Source organism: Schistocerca nitens, chromosome 1, assembly GCF_023898315.1.
Source record: "Schistocerca nitens isolate TAMUIC-IGC-003100 chromosome 1, iqSchNite1.1, whole genome shotgun sequence".
NCBI lineage: Eukaryota > Metazoa > Arthropoda > Insecta > Orthoptera > Acrididae > Schistocerca > Schistocerca nitens.
The window spans coordinates 500030833-500045486 of record NC_064614.1 but is presented as its reverse complement, the minus strand read 5'-3'; the positions used below and the strand labels follow the sequence as shown (position 1 = coordinate 500045486).

The following is a 14654-nucleotide window of genomic DNA, read 5'->3' as shown; positions in this document are numbered from 1 at the left end:
AAGGTTCTCGGAATCATCACGAGAGGTCAGCACTAGCGCAACGAGTTGCTCACATGATATTCATTGGAAAGTTGCCTGTAAACATGTGCCACGTCAGTGCTCCTGGAAGAGAGCTGTGGCGGTGACGTGGCTCTGTTGTTGTTCCCACATAGTGATTTGTGAAGATGGGGGGGGGGGGGGGGGAAATCGAGATTCGAGCAGTGATTACGTACTTCGTACAGAAAGGTATGAAAGGAAAGAACATTCATGCTGATTTCCAGAATACACTGTGGGACTCTGCTCCTTCATATTCAACTGTTGCCAAGTGGATCAATGAATTTAAATTTGGTTGGGAGATCTTAGACGATGATCTGAGCAGTGGTTGGCCAAGATGTGTCACAAATCCAGAAATCATTGCAAAAGTGCACAAAATGGTCATGGAGGATCGCCGATTGAAAGTGTGTGAAATTGCTCATGCTTCCCAGATGTCATCTGAAAGGGTATATCACATTGTAACTGAAGAATTAGAAATGAAAAAATTATCTGCGACTCTTGACATGCACCCACACGTGCTGTTGCCATGGCAAAATTCCAGAAACTAAGTATAAATTGTTGCCACACTCGCCTTATTCACCTGATATCACTCCGTCAGACTTCCATCTCTTCCCAAAACTCTTAGTGGATGAAGATTCACTTCAAATGAAGAATTGATAGCCAGAGCTGAAACTATTTTGCAGGCCTGGAGGAAACTCATTTTTGAAATGGGATCAAGGCACTGGAACATCATTGGACCAAGGGCATTAATCTACAAGGAGCCTACATTGAAAAACAAAAAAAGTTTCAGTGATGTAAGTACTTTTTTCTATCCCATTCGGAAAAATTTGCAAACCACCCTCATACTAAACACAGGCATGTCAGGACCAAGTACTACTATAGCTCAGGAGCATTCAAAAAGTTTGTCAAGTAAGATATAACATGAATCACTTCCTTATCACTTGAATCACCCCTGAACTGCCAGCAGTGTCTAATGAGCCATCTCCTACTGGATTTGCCAGTTGATCTCACTGCCTGTGGACTGTGATCACTGCAGACTGGTCCACCGGTGTGTCCATCACTCGCTGTACCACCCTTGGTGAAAGGTGTCAAATTATCTCACTGAACTTGCCACTCGATTTTGTGATCAATTCAGTATCTTTTACCCATAGGTGGCATCAACTCCACAGACAGCAAAAGTGTCGAATCCATCGACATTTAAGATTGTTGCATACGTGAAACCTCAGAGACTACAGTAGCTGTAGCCAGAATCCAATCCAGCTGTCAGCCAAAGATCAGTGCCCAGAAACAGCTGCTGTGGCACTGTGCTGGAGTGGTAACAGTGTCAACAAGCTGAGCAATGTCCTTGGTTGTCATCCGGACAAACAGGCCACACTATGGGTAATTATGGGGATCGAGCAGTACGTGCTTTGAAATGTAGTTAATATAGCATTAGGATTAGTGGATGCAATTTTTTTCGTCATTTGGGCCTTGTGACAGCAAGTCATTAATCCTGATTCATCATTTGAATGAGGGAGGGATGGTGTCTCCAACCATCAACTACTAACTGTTAGGTAATACAACTGGAGTTAAACCCCTCAGCGACAGTTAAGGGTTGAAGATGGTGCACTGAAGCACCAAAACTGGTAGCCATATAATAAATAACATTATAAGAATGGCTGTAGGTGTTCCATTTTATTACACAAGTGAACATCTGAAGTCCCTCAAACCTCCAATCAAAAGGATGGACATTCCAAAACTTGAGAAACATGTTCCCAATTGCTGGAAACACACGAGTGTTTGGAAAAACATTTAAGATAAGGAATTTTGCATTTAGATTATGATCACAATGGGATTTGCCTTTTCTCAAAACCTGAGGAGGAAGATGATGTGTCATTGTGGCAAGCCTGACAAACTTGTGCTTTCATTGTGAGACGTGACCCTCTCTTTTATGCTTCAGGCTGACTGGTTTGCAGAATACTGGCACAAACTTAACTGCTAGTTTATTTTTGCCATAATTCCAACTACAAAGCAGTAACTGTTATATCAGCTTCAAACTCACATAATACTGTGGAAGCAACCTCAAAATTATTCTGTTAACAATGTGTTGCCCTTGTGAAACACACACATAAGATAAATTCGAACAAACAGAAAACACTTACTGGTAACTGATAAAGGCATAAATACCATTAGCACAAAATAAACAGTCCAGTTAGACCACAATTCTAATCCAGTACCATTTCAACAGCCCAGCCTCTTGCCCACAGATTTGTTAGATAAAAACTTGTGTGCAACACGGGACACAGGTATGCTAGCTGCTCCCACTGCATCTATGTGGACCACATGATCACGTGGCGTTTCTACTTCAAATAGGTGTTGGGGTTTGATGCACAGCACACCACTCATGCTACTGCACAAACTGTATCATAATCTTGACCTCCAAATCAGTCGATTACATGTTGGATAAAATATGTAAATATTTCTACCCCCCTAAAATTGTGAAGAAAGGAGGAAACAGCTGTTAGTGTATCTGCAGGAGTTGCTGTTTAAAATGGAGCCATCTCTACACCTGACAAAGTCAGAGGTGAAGAAGAGCAAGTTGTCTCCTGGAAATCTTCATATGCAGTGAACAGTGCAATCTCTGCTGCTGCTGCTGGAGCTGATGGCTGTGGAAGAATTACTAGTGTTCAATTTATAGGCACCTCTTAACAGCATCATCAATGGTACTGTCAATGCTGCCCTGGATAGGGAGATGGTTCAACCAGCTTCGGCATCTGTAGTCTGAAATTGCACCATCAATTGGATGCTGGCTGCTGCTGCTGTCTAGGATAGAGCTGGTTTGGTGGCACTGAACTGGTGGTCATTGGTCACCATCAGGGAGACGTGACCCAGAGTCCTTGTGATAGCTGCTGACATCAACCTGGTCCATTGTGTAGCAATAATGTGACATCACTTGTCAACAGTCGGTTGGGTAACATGCTGTGCAACTAGGAAGCAGACCAGTACTAATGTTTATATGGCATGTAGCAATTATTCTAAGCTCCTTCTGGTGATAGAAGAGGCCTCATATGTACTCAAAAAAATAATTGGCACATCTGTGTAGAATGCATTGACCCCTTTATCCATTTGGTCTTTAAATGTCTTAAACCAAGCACTCTGGTTCACCACTTGACTAAAGATGATGAAATAGCTAGTAAATGTTGGGTTCCTTACTGGACATGAAAATCTGCAATGAATGCTAAGGTAAACTGTAGGCCATTATTCAGTATTATAGTTCTGGGCATGTCCTCAATTGCAAAGACTTGGTTCAGTCACCTGATGGTTGTTTTCACTAAAGCAAATTGAATTCAACATGAGAATTTTGAAAAGGCATCCACTGTTATGATCCACACTGAGTTTAAGAATAGTGTGGTAAAATTTACATGAAAGACACTCCCACTGGTCTGTCACTTGGGGCGAGGCAGAAAAAAATCTCCAGTGGGACCATTTTCTTGCAACATGCATTTAGTACATGACCATACCAGATGCTCAGAGCCCTCGATATCCTTATCAAATGTAGGTCGATAGTCCTGGCATCACTTTCATTCATGTAATTCTCGAGCAGTCTGCACACAATAAAAGCAAAATTCTGGCACAGAGAGACAGTAATTATGATAAAGACTCCAGTGAATAGGGACAGACAATCCCATAAGTGAAATAGTCTGCCAAAATGAAGTATGTTCATGACAACATGTTCCAGCCACACTTAATCTAGTTCATTACTCTTCATGAAAGGATGGATTCTTTGGCTTTAGTCAGCACCACTAATAGGAACTCTTCCAGTGACTAGGCTGGGGTCAGTTGGGAGCCTAAACAAGGCATATACCTTTGTGTGCCAATCAATTTCTTTATACTGTAAATATTGTAAAAAGAAGTACTCATAATCAAATCCCAGCCCGGCAATCTTTGCGCATATTTAATGGGTAATAATGACCTGCCAAAATAAAACCAGCAATGTTTATAGCATTTTATCGGTTGGAATTACCATCATGTAAGCTTGTATACAAAATTTATGAACTGCAAAAGTAATTGCAACAGTTTGTCCTCCTCCATCTGCACATAATTTAACTGTGTGAGATTCTGTGTTTTAGAGGAATATGCAACTGGGTGTTCTGAACCACTGTATTTGTGGTGTGCCAATGGTATTCCTATTCCACACTGAAATTAACCGGCCACTAGTATTAGTGCTTTTCCAGGCAAATATGTTATGAAATGCAATTCTGAGCAAAATTACAATTTTGAGCTGTAAAATGCTTTTTCACATGCCACTAGACAATGGAATTTTGGTCCTTTCTCACATAAGGCGTTTATGGTGATATATATATCTAAAAACAAAGATGATGTGACTTACCAAATGAAAGTGCTGGCAGGTCGACAGACACACAAACGAACACAAACATACACACAAAATTCAAGCTTTCGCAACAAACTGTTGCCTCATCAGGAAAGAAGGAAGGAGAGGGAAAGACGAAAGGATGTGGGTTTTAAGGGAGAAGGTAAGGAGTCATTCCAATCCCGGGAGCGGAAAGACTTACCTTAGGGGGAAAAAAGGACGGGTATACACTCGCACACACACACACATATCCATCCACACATATACAGACACAAGCAGACATCTCACAAGCAGACATGTGTCTGTATATGTGTGGATGGATATGTGTGGATGGATATGTGTGTGTGTGCGAGTGTATACCCGTCCTTTTTTCCCCCTAAGGTAAGTCTTTCCGCTCCCGGGATTGGAATGACTCCTTACCTTCTCCCTTAAAACCCACATCCTTTCGTCTTTCCCTCTCCTTCCCTCTTTCCTGATGAGGCAACAGTTTGTTGCGAAAGGTTGAATTTTGTGTGTATGTTTGTGTTCGTTTGTGTGTCTGTCGACCTGCCAGCACTTTCATTTGGTAAGTCACATCATCTTTGTTTTTAGATATATTTTTCCTACGTGGAATGTTTCCCCTCTAAAAGATGATGTGACTTACCAAACGAAAGCGCTGGCAGGTCGATAGACACACAAACATACATTTGTAAAGGCAAAGAGTTTGGGCAGAGATGTCAGTCGAGGCAGAAGTAGAGGCAAAGATGTTGTTGTGAGACAGGTGAGGTCTTTCCCTCTCCTTTCCTCTTTCCCGATGAAGCAACAGTTTGTTGCGAAAGCTTGAATTTCGTGTGTATGTTTGTGTTTGTTTGTGTGTCTGTCGACCTACCAGCACTTTCGTTCGGTAAGTCACATCATCTTTGTTTTTAGATATATTTTTCCCACGTTTTTTGAGGAAGTCGTATCCCTGCTGGAGAGCCACATTCAGAGTCTGGTCCAGTCCCGGAAATGAGATCCATCCTTCATGAAATCCTCCCCACTCCACCAAGAGTGTCTTTCCGCCGTCCACCTAACCTTCGTAACCTGTTACTTCATCCCTATGAAATCCCCAAACCACCTTCCCTACCCTCTGGCTCCTACCCTTGTAACCGCCCCCGGTGTAAAACCTGTCCCATGCACCCTCCCACCACCACCTACTCCAGTCCTGTAACCCGGAAGGTGTACACGATCAAAGGCAGAGCCACATGTGAAAGCACCCACGTGATTTACCAACTGACCTGCCTACACTGTGATGCATTCTATGTGGGAATGACCAGCAACAAACTGTCCATTCGCATGAATGGACACAGGCAGACAGTGTTTGTTGGTAATGAGGATCACCCTGTGGCTAAACATGCCTTGGTGCACGGCCAGCACATCTTGGCACAGTGTTACACCGTCCGGGTTATTTGGATACTTCCCACCAACACCAACCTATCTGAACTCCGGAGATGGGAACTTGTTCTTCAATATATCCTCTCTTCCCGTTACCCACCAGGCCTCAATCTCCGCTAATTTCAAGTTGCCGCCACTCATACCTCACCTGTCATTCAACATCATCTTTGCCTCTTCACTTCTGCCTCGACTGACATCTCTGCCCAAACTCTTTGTCTTCAAATATGTCTGCTTGTGAGATGTCTGCTTGTGTCTGTATATGTGTGGATGGATATGTGTGTGTGTATGCGAGTGTATACCCGTCCTTTTTTCCCCCTAAGGTAAGTCTTTCCGCTCCCGGGATTGGAATGACTCCTTACCCTCTCCCCTAAAACCCATATCCTTTCGTCTTTCCCTCTCCTTCCCTCTTTCCTGATGAGGCAACAGTTTGTTGCGAAAGCTTGAATTTTGTGTGTATGTTTGTGTTTGTTTGTGTGTCTATCGACCTGCCAGCGCTTTCGTTTGGTAAGTCACATCATCTTTGTTTTTAGATATATTTTTCCCACGTGGAATGTTTCCCTCTATATATAACAGAGGGAAACATTCCACGTGGAAAAAATATATCTAAAAAGAAAGATGATGCGACTTACCAAACAAAAGCGCTGGCAGGTCGATAGACACACAAGCAAACACAAATATACACACAAAATTCAAGCTTTCGCAACAAACTGTTGCCTCATCAGGAAAGAGGGAAGGAGAGGGAAAGACGAAAGGATGTGGGTTTTAAGGGAGAGGGGAAGGAGTCATTCCAATCCCGGGAGCGGAAAGACTTACCTTAGGGGGAAAAAAGGACAGGTATACACTCGCACACACACACATATCCATCCACACATACAGACACAAGCAGACGAAATTATAACAAAAATATGCGTGGAGGAAAAAAAGCGTAAATCTTGTGAAATACTGTTGGGTAAATTGCTGGGTTAGTGACAGTCAGATGATTTTTAACATGTAGATATGAGGTAGCCAGGGGTGGTTTTTGAAGTATAAGTCTGGAATACTCAGAGAGATTTCATCCAAACTTGATATGCACAGGAGTTACTACCTGTGGAAAAACTGAAACATTGTGGTGCCAGGACACACATACAATTATAGATGGATTTTATTCCTTTTCCTGTCTAATGTAGGGTTGGGACAAGTAAGTAATTGGACGATGCCTCGTTAACAGCTACTGTAACCTAAAAGTATCAGTTCTATATATATATATATATATATATATATATATATATATATATATATATATATATATATATATATATATATATATATATATATATATATATACCCTCACTATTCCACTGGTTATTGGAAGAACTGATACTTTTAGGTTACAGTAGCTGTTAATGAGGCATCGTCCAATTACTTACTTGTCCCAACCCTACATTAGACAGGAAAAGGAATAAAATCCATCTATAATTGTATGTGTGTCCTGGCACCACAATGTTTCAGTTTTTCCACAGGTAGTAACTCCTGTGCATATCAAGTTTGGATGAAATCTCTCTGAGTATTCCAGACTTATACTTCAAAAACCACCCCTGGCTACCTCATATCTACATGTTAAAAATCATCTGACTGTCACTAACCCAGCAATTTACCCAACAGTATTTCACAAGATTTATGCTTTTTTTCCTCCACGCATATTTTTGTTATAATTTCATAGGAGCTATACTGACCTATTACAATTCTAGCTGTGCTTCTTTGAATTCGTTCTATGTCTGTTGTTATGCTTACTTGACAGTGACCCCAAACATGGGAACAATACTCTAGAATTAGTCACACTAGCATCTTGCATGCAGTTTTCTTTACAAGTGCATTGCATTTTCCTATAAATTTTTCAACAGCTTCTATCCTTATCGAAGATAAAGTTGAGACTCAATATTTCCCCAGCAAAATGTAATTCATCAGATCAATATATGTAATAATTACAAGGGAAATCTATATCAAAATGCAATATTTTGTCTGTTCAGAATATTATATCTTCAAAAGTTATTCACTGAAAAAAATTCAAATATTCATTTGTCACAATCTTAAATCTACGAAAGTTCTTTACCAACTGCTTCAAAATTTTGACACAATGTTGCCTTTGAATACGTGACAGTTTTTATATACCTATTTTTTAAAAATATGTAATACATAAATGGGAAACATTGTTAACAAACCTCAAAGAGGATTCTACCAATTTACTTCAGATTTTTACACATTAGTCTAATAAAAGTTTGTAAAAAAAATAGTGAAACAGGAAAGTATTATTTATGGCTTATCAAAATTTTCAATAACAATAAACAAGGTGCAAGGTCAGAGAGAAAGGGGAAGAGGAGATGGACAGAGTAGTGGAAGGAAATTGATATAGAATGCAGAGAGGAGGAGATGGACGGAGAGAGGCGGGGTGGGGAGGGGTGGGGGGGGGGGGGGGGCAAGAGAAGATGAAGAGGGAGGGGAAAGTGGAAGAGAAGATGGATGGTAGAGGGGATGGACAGAGAGAGGGAGAAAATGAGGAGGAGAGACACAAAGGAAGGGGGAAGAGGAGAGGGACAGATACAGGAAGGAGAAGAAAATTAGGATGTACATCCAATTCTCATACATATATGAAATGTGTGCTTTCTGTTTTCTTCTTTTCAATTCAACCAGACAGAGCCACAGCAACTCATGGTCAGGAACAATGAGAGAGAGAGAGATTATTTCTTTCAAATGTGGGTTGTGGGACTAGTTGTTAGAGCAACTGTTGGCAGTTGTCAGACAATTTTTTTCCTTATTACTTCAGATGACTGGCCTAACTGTCGATAACGCATAGTTTTCCCGATCAGTAATGGGCAAGTTAAAATCATCACCTGCTACTACTGTACATTCTGAGTACTTCTTTGCTATCAAGGATAAGCTGTCTTTGAATGACTCTGTGACTGAGGTACCTTTGCTTACTGCTCAAACTGAAGTTTGATAAAGCTGCAGTCAGGCAATTGGATGGAAGTCAAAAGCATTATTTATCTTACAGTGCACTCCTTGGTCTTTATTCCTAAAAGGGAATGTTTTTGTATATTATAAGGAATGTTATTCACCTTTACGTATAACAGAAATTAATAACTTTTGTCCATGTTTTTCTGTTTGAGAGGGTTAATATTGCATTTTTGGAAGTGTAAATTCATTCAGTCAGTAGTGCAGTAGTTGCTCGTTTTGTTTTGAAAGCAACCGTCCATTCGTTTTGTAAGCCAGTCAGGTGCCAGCTCTTGGTTGTGATACGAGTGCATCTACAGAGCAACATGTATTTATCCTTTTCTGTGTTTTTCACATAGTATATTTATTACCTTTGTGCATGTTCCCCTGTTAAAGAGGGCTAATCACACGTTTTGTAAGTGTAAATTAATTCAGTCTTTAGTGCAACAGTTGCTTACTGAACAGCCAACTATGTAGCTCTTTAACCCATCAGCATCCATTGGTGACACATCATGAGGTTAGCAAGTCGCATATCTAGGATTGTCTACATTTATAGTTCACTACTTCAGCTAGTCTTCCTAGGGTGGCTAGGATGTGTGCATGTGGTGTGGAGATGCAGGAGGAGCTGGCAGCAGTTGGCGAACAGCTGAACATGCTGTTGGCTACAGCCACCACCTTCAGGCTGCTGCCTCGGTGTTTAGCAGTGGCGGAGAATCTCGTGCATCACATGGGACACCTCAGGTGTCACTTGTTTTGCTCACGGACTCTGCTTCCGAGGCACCGCCAAATGCACACGATGCGGTGGATCCACCCCTGCAGCAGGGTGAGTGGTGGCCGGTAACGTGTTTGCGCACTCGAGGCAGAAGGCCAATGTGAAGACTGGCTGCCTGGCCTCGCTCATTCATCCTGTGGGTAGACAGGTGGCTGCTCCTTCAGCAGGGTACGAGCAGGCACACAGGCAGAGGGGTTTACTGGTTATTGGGAGTCCAATGTTAGGCATGTTATGAAGCCCTTTACACAGATAGTGTTCAAGACTGGGAAGAAAGCTAATGTTCACTCAGGATGTCTGCCAGGGGGCCTCATCCAACACGTGGAGATGGAGGTGGTTATCGAGCATGCTGGGTGCAGTCGTCGGCAAGTTATGGCTCACATTGGCACCGACAACACCTGTCGCACGGGTCTGTGGCTATCGTCAGTTCATATAGGCGGCTGATGGACATGGAGAAGCCTGCTGGCTTTGCCTGCGAGGTGCAAGAATGTTCGCAATTTGCAGCGTCATCCCAGAATTGATCAGGGTCGGAGAGCCTCAACCGCAGGCTTCATCAACTCTATAATGGTCTTGGCTGCAGATTTCTGGACCTGCATTATCATGTGGGGATTTGTAGGACTCCCTTGATACATCAGGGGTGCACTACAGAACGGAAGCAGTTACTCTGGTAGCAAAGTACTTGTGGAGTGCACATGAGGGTCTTTTAGGATAGGCAGTAGTTCGAGATGCTCTGATGACCACATGCCAGTTGATTCAAAGGAAGGGAAGTCAAACGGCATTCAGAATAAAGACATTTCAACTATCACAATTTTATCAATAAACTGTCGAATTATTCATAATAAAAATCCCGAATTTACAGCCCTCCATGAAAGTTCTTGCACTCAAATTATCCTTGGGACCAAGGGCTGCATGAAACCTGAAGTGGAAAGCATTGAGATATTTAGCGAGTATCAGAAAGACAGATTAGAGGCCATAGGCGGGGGAGCTTTCATTGCAGCTGGCTAAAATATTGTCTCTATTGAGGTCAAAGTTGAGTGTGACAGTGAAGTCGTCTAGTCACCTGTAACAAGTGCAGGTGAAACTAAGTTAATTGTTGGATGTTTTTACCAGCCACTCAATTCCACTGTGGCAGTCTACAATCATTCAAAGAAAGTCTGCAGTCAATAGTGCGTAAATACTCAGATCATACAATACTAGTTGGAAGAGACTTTAACCTGCCGAGTATAGACTAGGATGTCTATGAATTCATCACAGGGTACAGACAGACAGTCATGCGAAATACTTTTGAGCACATTTTCTGAAAACTGTCTCAAGCAGCTATCTCTGCATCCCACATGCAATGGAAATATCTTAGAACTTGTTGCTACAAATAGGCTGGACCTTATTGACAATGTCAGTGTAGAAACGGGGATTAGCGATCATGATGTCATTACAGCATCTATGATAACAAAAGTTAATAAATCAGGAGGGTGTTTCTGCTAGACAGGTTCAAAATGGTTCAAATGGCTCTGAGCACTATGGGACTCAACTGCTGTGGTCATAAGTCCCCTAGAACTTAGAACTACTTAAACCTAACTAACCTAAGGACGGTACACAACACCCAGCCATCACGAGGCAGAGAAAATCCCTGACCCCGCCGGGAATCGAACCCGGGAACCCGGGCGTGGGAAGCGAGAACGCTACCGCACGACCACGAGATGCGGGCATGCTAGACAGGTCAGATAAGCAATTATTAACACCTTACTTAGTGAATTGGCATCGCTTAGTAACAGTAAGATGGATGTAGAGGAATTATGTGCAAAGCTTAAGCAGATTGTAAATTGTGATTTGGAGAGTTATGTGCCTAGTAAGTGGATAAAGGCTGGAAAAGACCCACCATGGTTTAACAATGAAATTCATACGATGCTGAGGAAGCAGAGGCTGTTGCACTCTAGGTCACAAACAACGGCAAATGAAGGTTGGTAGAGATCCGTCCACCTGTGAAAAGATCTATGCGCAAAGCATATAACAACAACTACCAGCACACCTTAGCGAAAGATCTAGCAGAGAACCTGAGAAAATTTTGGTCGTATGTAAAATCACTAAGTGGATCTAAGGCTTCCATTCAGTCTCTTGTTGACCAGTTTGGTGTAGCGAATGAAGATAGCAAAATGAAAGCCAAAGTTTTAAATTTCACATTCAAGAAATTGTTCTCACAGGAGAACCGTACAAACATACTATCATTTGACCATCGGACAGACTCCCATATGGACAGCATAGAGATAAGCATACCCGATGTAGAGAAGCAACTTAAAGTTTTGAAAACAACAAATCACCAGGTCTGGATGGAATCCCAGTTCGATTTTTCAAAGAGTACTCTACAGCATTGGCCCTTTACCTAGCTTGCATTTATCATGAATCTCTCACCAAGCACAATGTCCCAAGCAACTAGAAAAAAATGAAGGTGACTTCGGTATATAAGAAAAATAGAAGAACGGACCCACAAAATTACATACCAATATCCCTAACTTCTGTTTGCTGCCAAATCCTTGAACACATTCTCTGTTCGAGTATACTAAACTTTCTTGAGGCTTTGCAGCTTATGTCCATGAATCGGCACGGCTTTAGAAAGCATCACTCGTGCGAAACTCAGCTTGCCCTTTTCTTACATGATATACTGAGAACTATGGATGAAGGGTAACAGGCAGGTTTCATATTGCTAGATTTCCAGAAAGCATTTGACACAGTGCCGCATTCCAGGCTGTTAACGAAGATATGAGCATATGGAATAAGTTCACAGATATGTAAGTGCCTGAAAGACTTCTTAAATAACAGAACCCAGCATGTTGTCATCGACAGCAAGTGTTCATCAGAGACAAGGGTATTGTCAGTAATACCCCAGGGAAAAGTGACAGGATCGCTGTTGTTCTCTATATACATAAGTGATTTGACTGACAGGGTGGGCAGCAACCTGTGGTTGTTTGCTGATGATGCTGTGGTGTACAGTAAGGTGTCAAAGTTGAGTGACTGTAGGAGGACACAAGATGACTTGGATAAAATTTCCAGTTGGTGTGATGAGTGGCAGCTAGTCCTAAATATGGAAAAATGTAAGTTAATGCTGATGAGTAGGAAGAACAAATCTGTACTGTTCAGATACAGTATTATGAGGGGGGATCAAATATGAATGGGATGTTTGTTCCTGAACATCAATAATAGGAAGGACTGGCCCTGCGTTTCTGCTATGCTTAGGCGGGACCGTTATAAGTGAGGAGAGTGTGCTGTTAGATATTTCCTGCTGTTTTGTCAGTAACGCTCATGATGTCTGAGCAACAGGTGCACCACAATGCATAATTATCAAATTTCTTGTTCGTGAAGGAGTTGAAAGCAGCAGAAATTTGCCAAAGATTGACTGCACAGTTCGGTGATAAAACATTATCAAGGATGCATATGTTTGCCTGGCATAAAAATTTCAAGGAAGGACAAGAATGTGTGGAAAATCAGCAACATGATCGCCGTCCTCAGACCAGCATTACAGACAAAAACATTCATGTTGTTAAAGACATTATTGACCTGATCGACGGGCGATAGTATCAGAAACTGCACGAAAGTCGGAATCAGTTAGGGGATCTGTCAAGCAATCACCACAAATGGCCTACAGTTCCGTAAAGTGTGTTCCAGGTGGGTCCCTAAACTTTTGACTGAAAATCTGAAGATGAGACATTTGGAGGTCTGTCAGAGGCTTACAGCAAGGTTTGCAGGAGGAGGTTATGCAATGCATTTTTGAGTCACATCGTCACCTGCGACGACACATGGGTTCACCACTACACTCCAGAATCCAAACAAGCCAGTAAGGACTGGCGGAGGAAAGGGGACACTGTACCAGTGAAAGATAAGACTCAACTGTCAGCTGAAAGGTTCTTTCAACAGGTTCTTTTGATCAGCGAGGCATTTTGCTAATTGACTTTTTGCATGAGTGGTGCACAATCATTGGAACTGTTGAACAAGGCGAGAGTTGCATATCACCGCAAAAGACGAGACCAATCAATTTAGTAGGTCATCCTCCTCCATGATAATACGTGACCCCAAACTGCAGCTCTAACTGTCCCCAAGCTACAGTAAACGCACTGGACTACAGTTGATCATCCTCCTTACAGCCCGGACTTATCGCAATGTGATTTCAGTTTATTCAGACCGCTTAAAGAAGCTCTAGGAAGGCGATGATTTGAAGATAATAAGAGTGTGGAAGACTTCGTGCGCAACTGGCTGGTCACAAGACCCAGTTCTTTTTATGATGAGGGCATCAAAAAGCTGCCCATACGCTGTAACGAATGCATTACCAAATGCATTTCCATGTAGAAAAATAAATTATAATTGCCTTTAGTTTTTCAATAAATGAATTTAAATAAAAAGTAAAGTCCCATTTATATTTGATTCATCCTCGTACTAATCTCCAGCTTGACACAGTCAAGCCATTTAAATGTCTTGGCGTAACATTGCAAAGCGATATGTGGTGTATCAAGCACGTGAAAACTGTGGCAGGGAAGGCAAATGGTAGACTTCAGTTCATTGGGAGAATTTTAGGAAAGAGTGGTTCACCTGTAAAGGAGACTGCATGCAGGATGCTGGTGCGAACTATTCTTGAATACTGCCTAAATGTTTGGGATCCGTATCAGGTCAGATTGAAGGAAGAAACCAAGCAATTCACAGATGGGGTGCTATATTTGACACTGGTAGGTTTGAACATGGAGATGCTTCAGGAACTCAAATGGGAGATGCTGGAGGGAAGGTGGCGTTCTTTACAGGAAACACTCTTGGGGAAATTTAGAGAAGCGGCATTTGAAGCTGACTGCCAAACAATTCTGCTCCCGCCAACATACATCATGCGTAAGGACCACGAGGATAAGATACGAGAAATTAGGGCTCATACGGAGATGTGCAGACAGTTGTTTTCCCTTGCCCTATTTGCAAGTGGAACAGGAGGGGAAATGACAAGTAGTGGTACAGGGTATCCTCCGCCACGCACCTTACTATGGCTTGTAGAGTATCTATGAAGCTATAGATGTACTTGTTTCCCAACTGGCTGATTAACCTTCATTTGTTGCCCAGTAGACAAGTATAGAACTATGTCAGTTGGCTACTTTC

At 42.1% G+C, this 14654-nt stretch overlaps 1 protein-coding gene across 2 annotated transcripts in view; it reads right to left on the bottom strand.

Annotated features, from left to right (window-relative positions):
- LOC126252839 (uncharacterized) overlaps positions 1–14654 on the bottom strand; it is a 111486-nt gene that overhangs the window by 81306 nt on the left and 15526 nt on the right. The window lies entirely within an intron of this gene.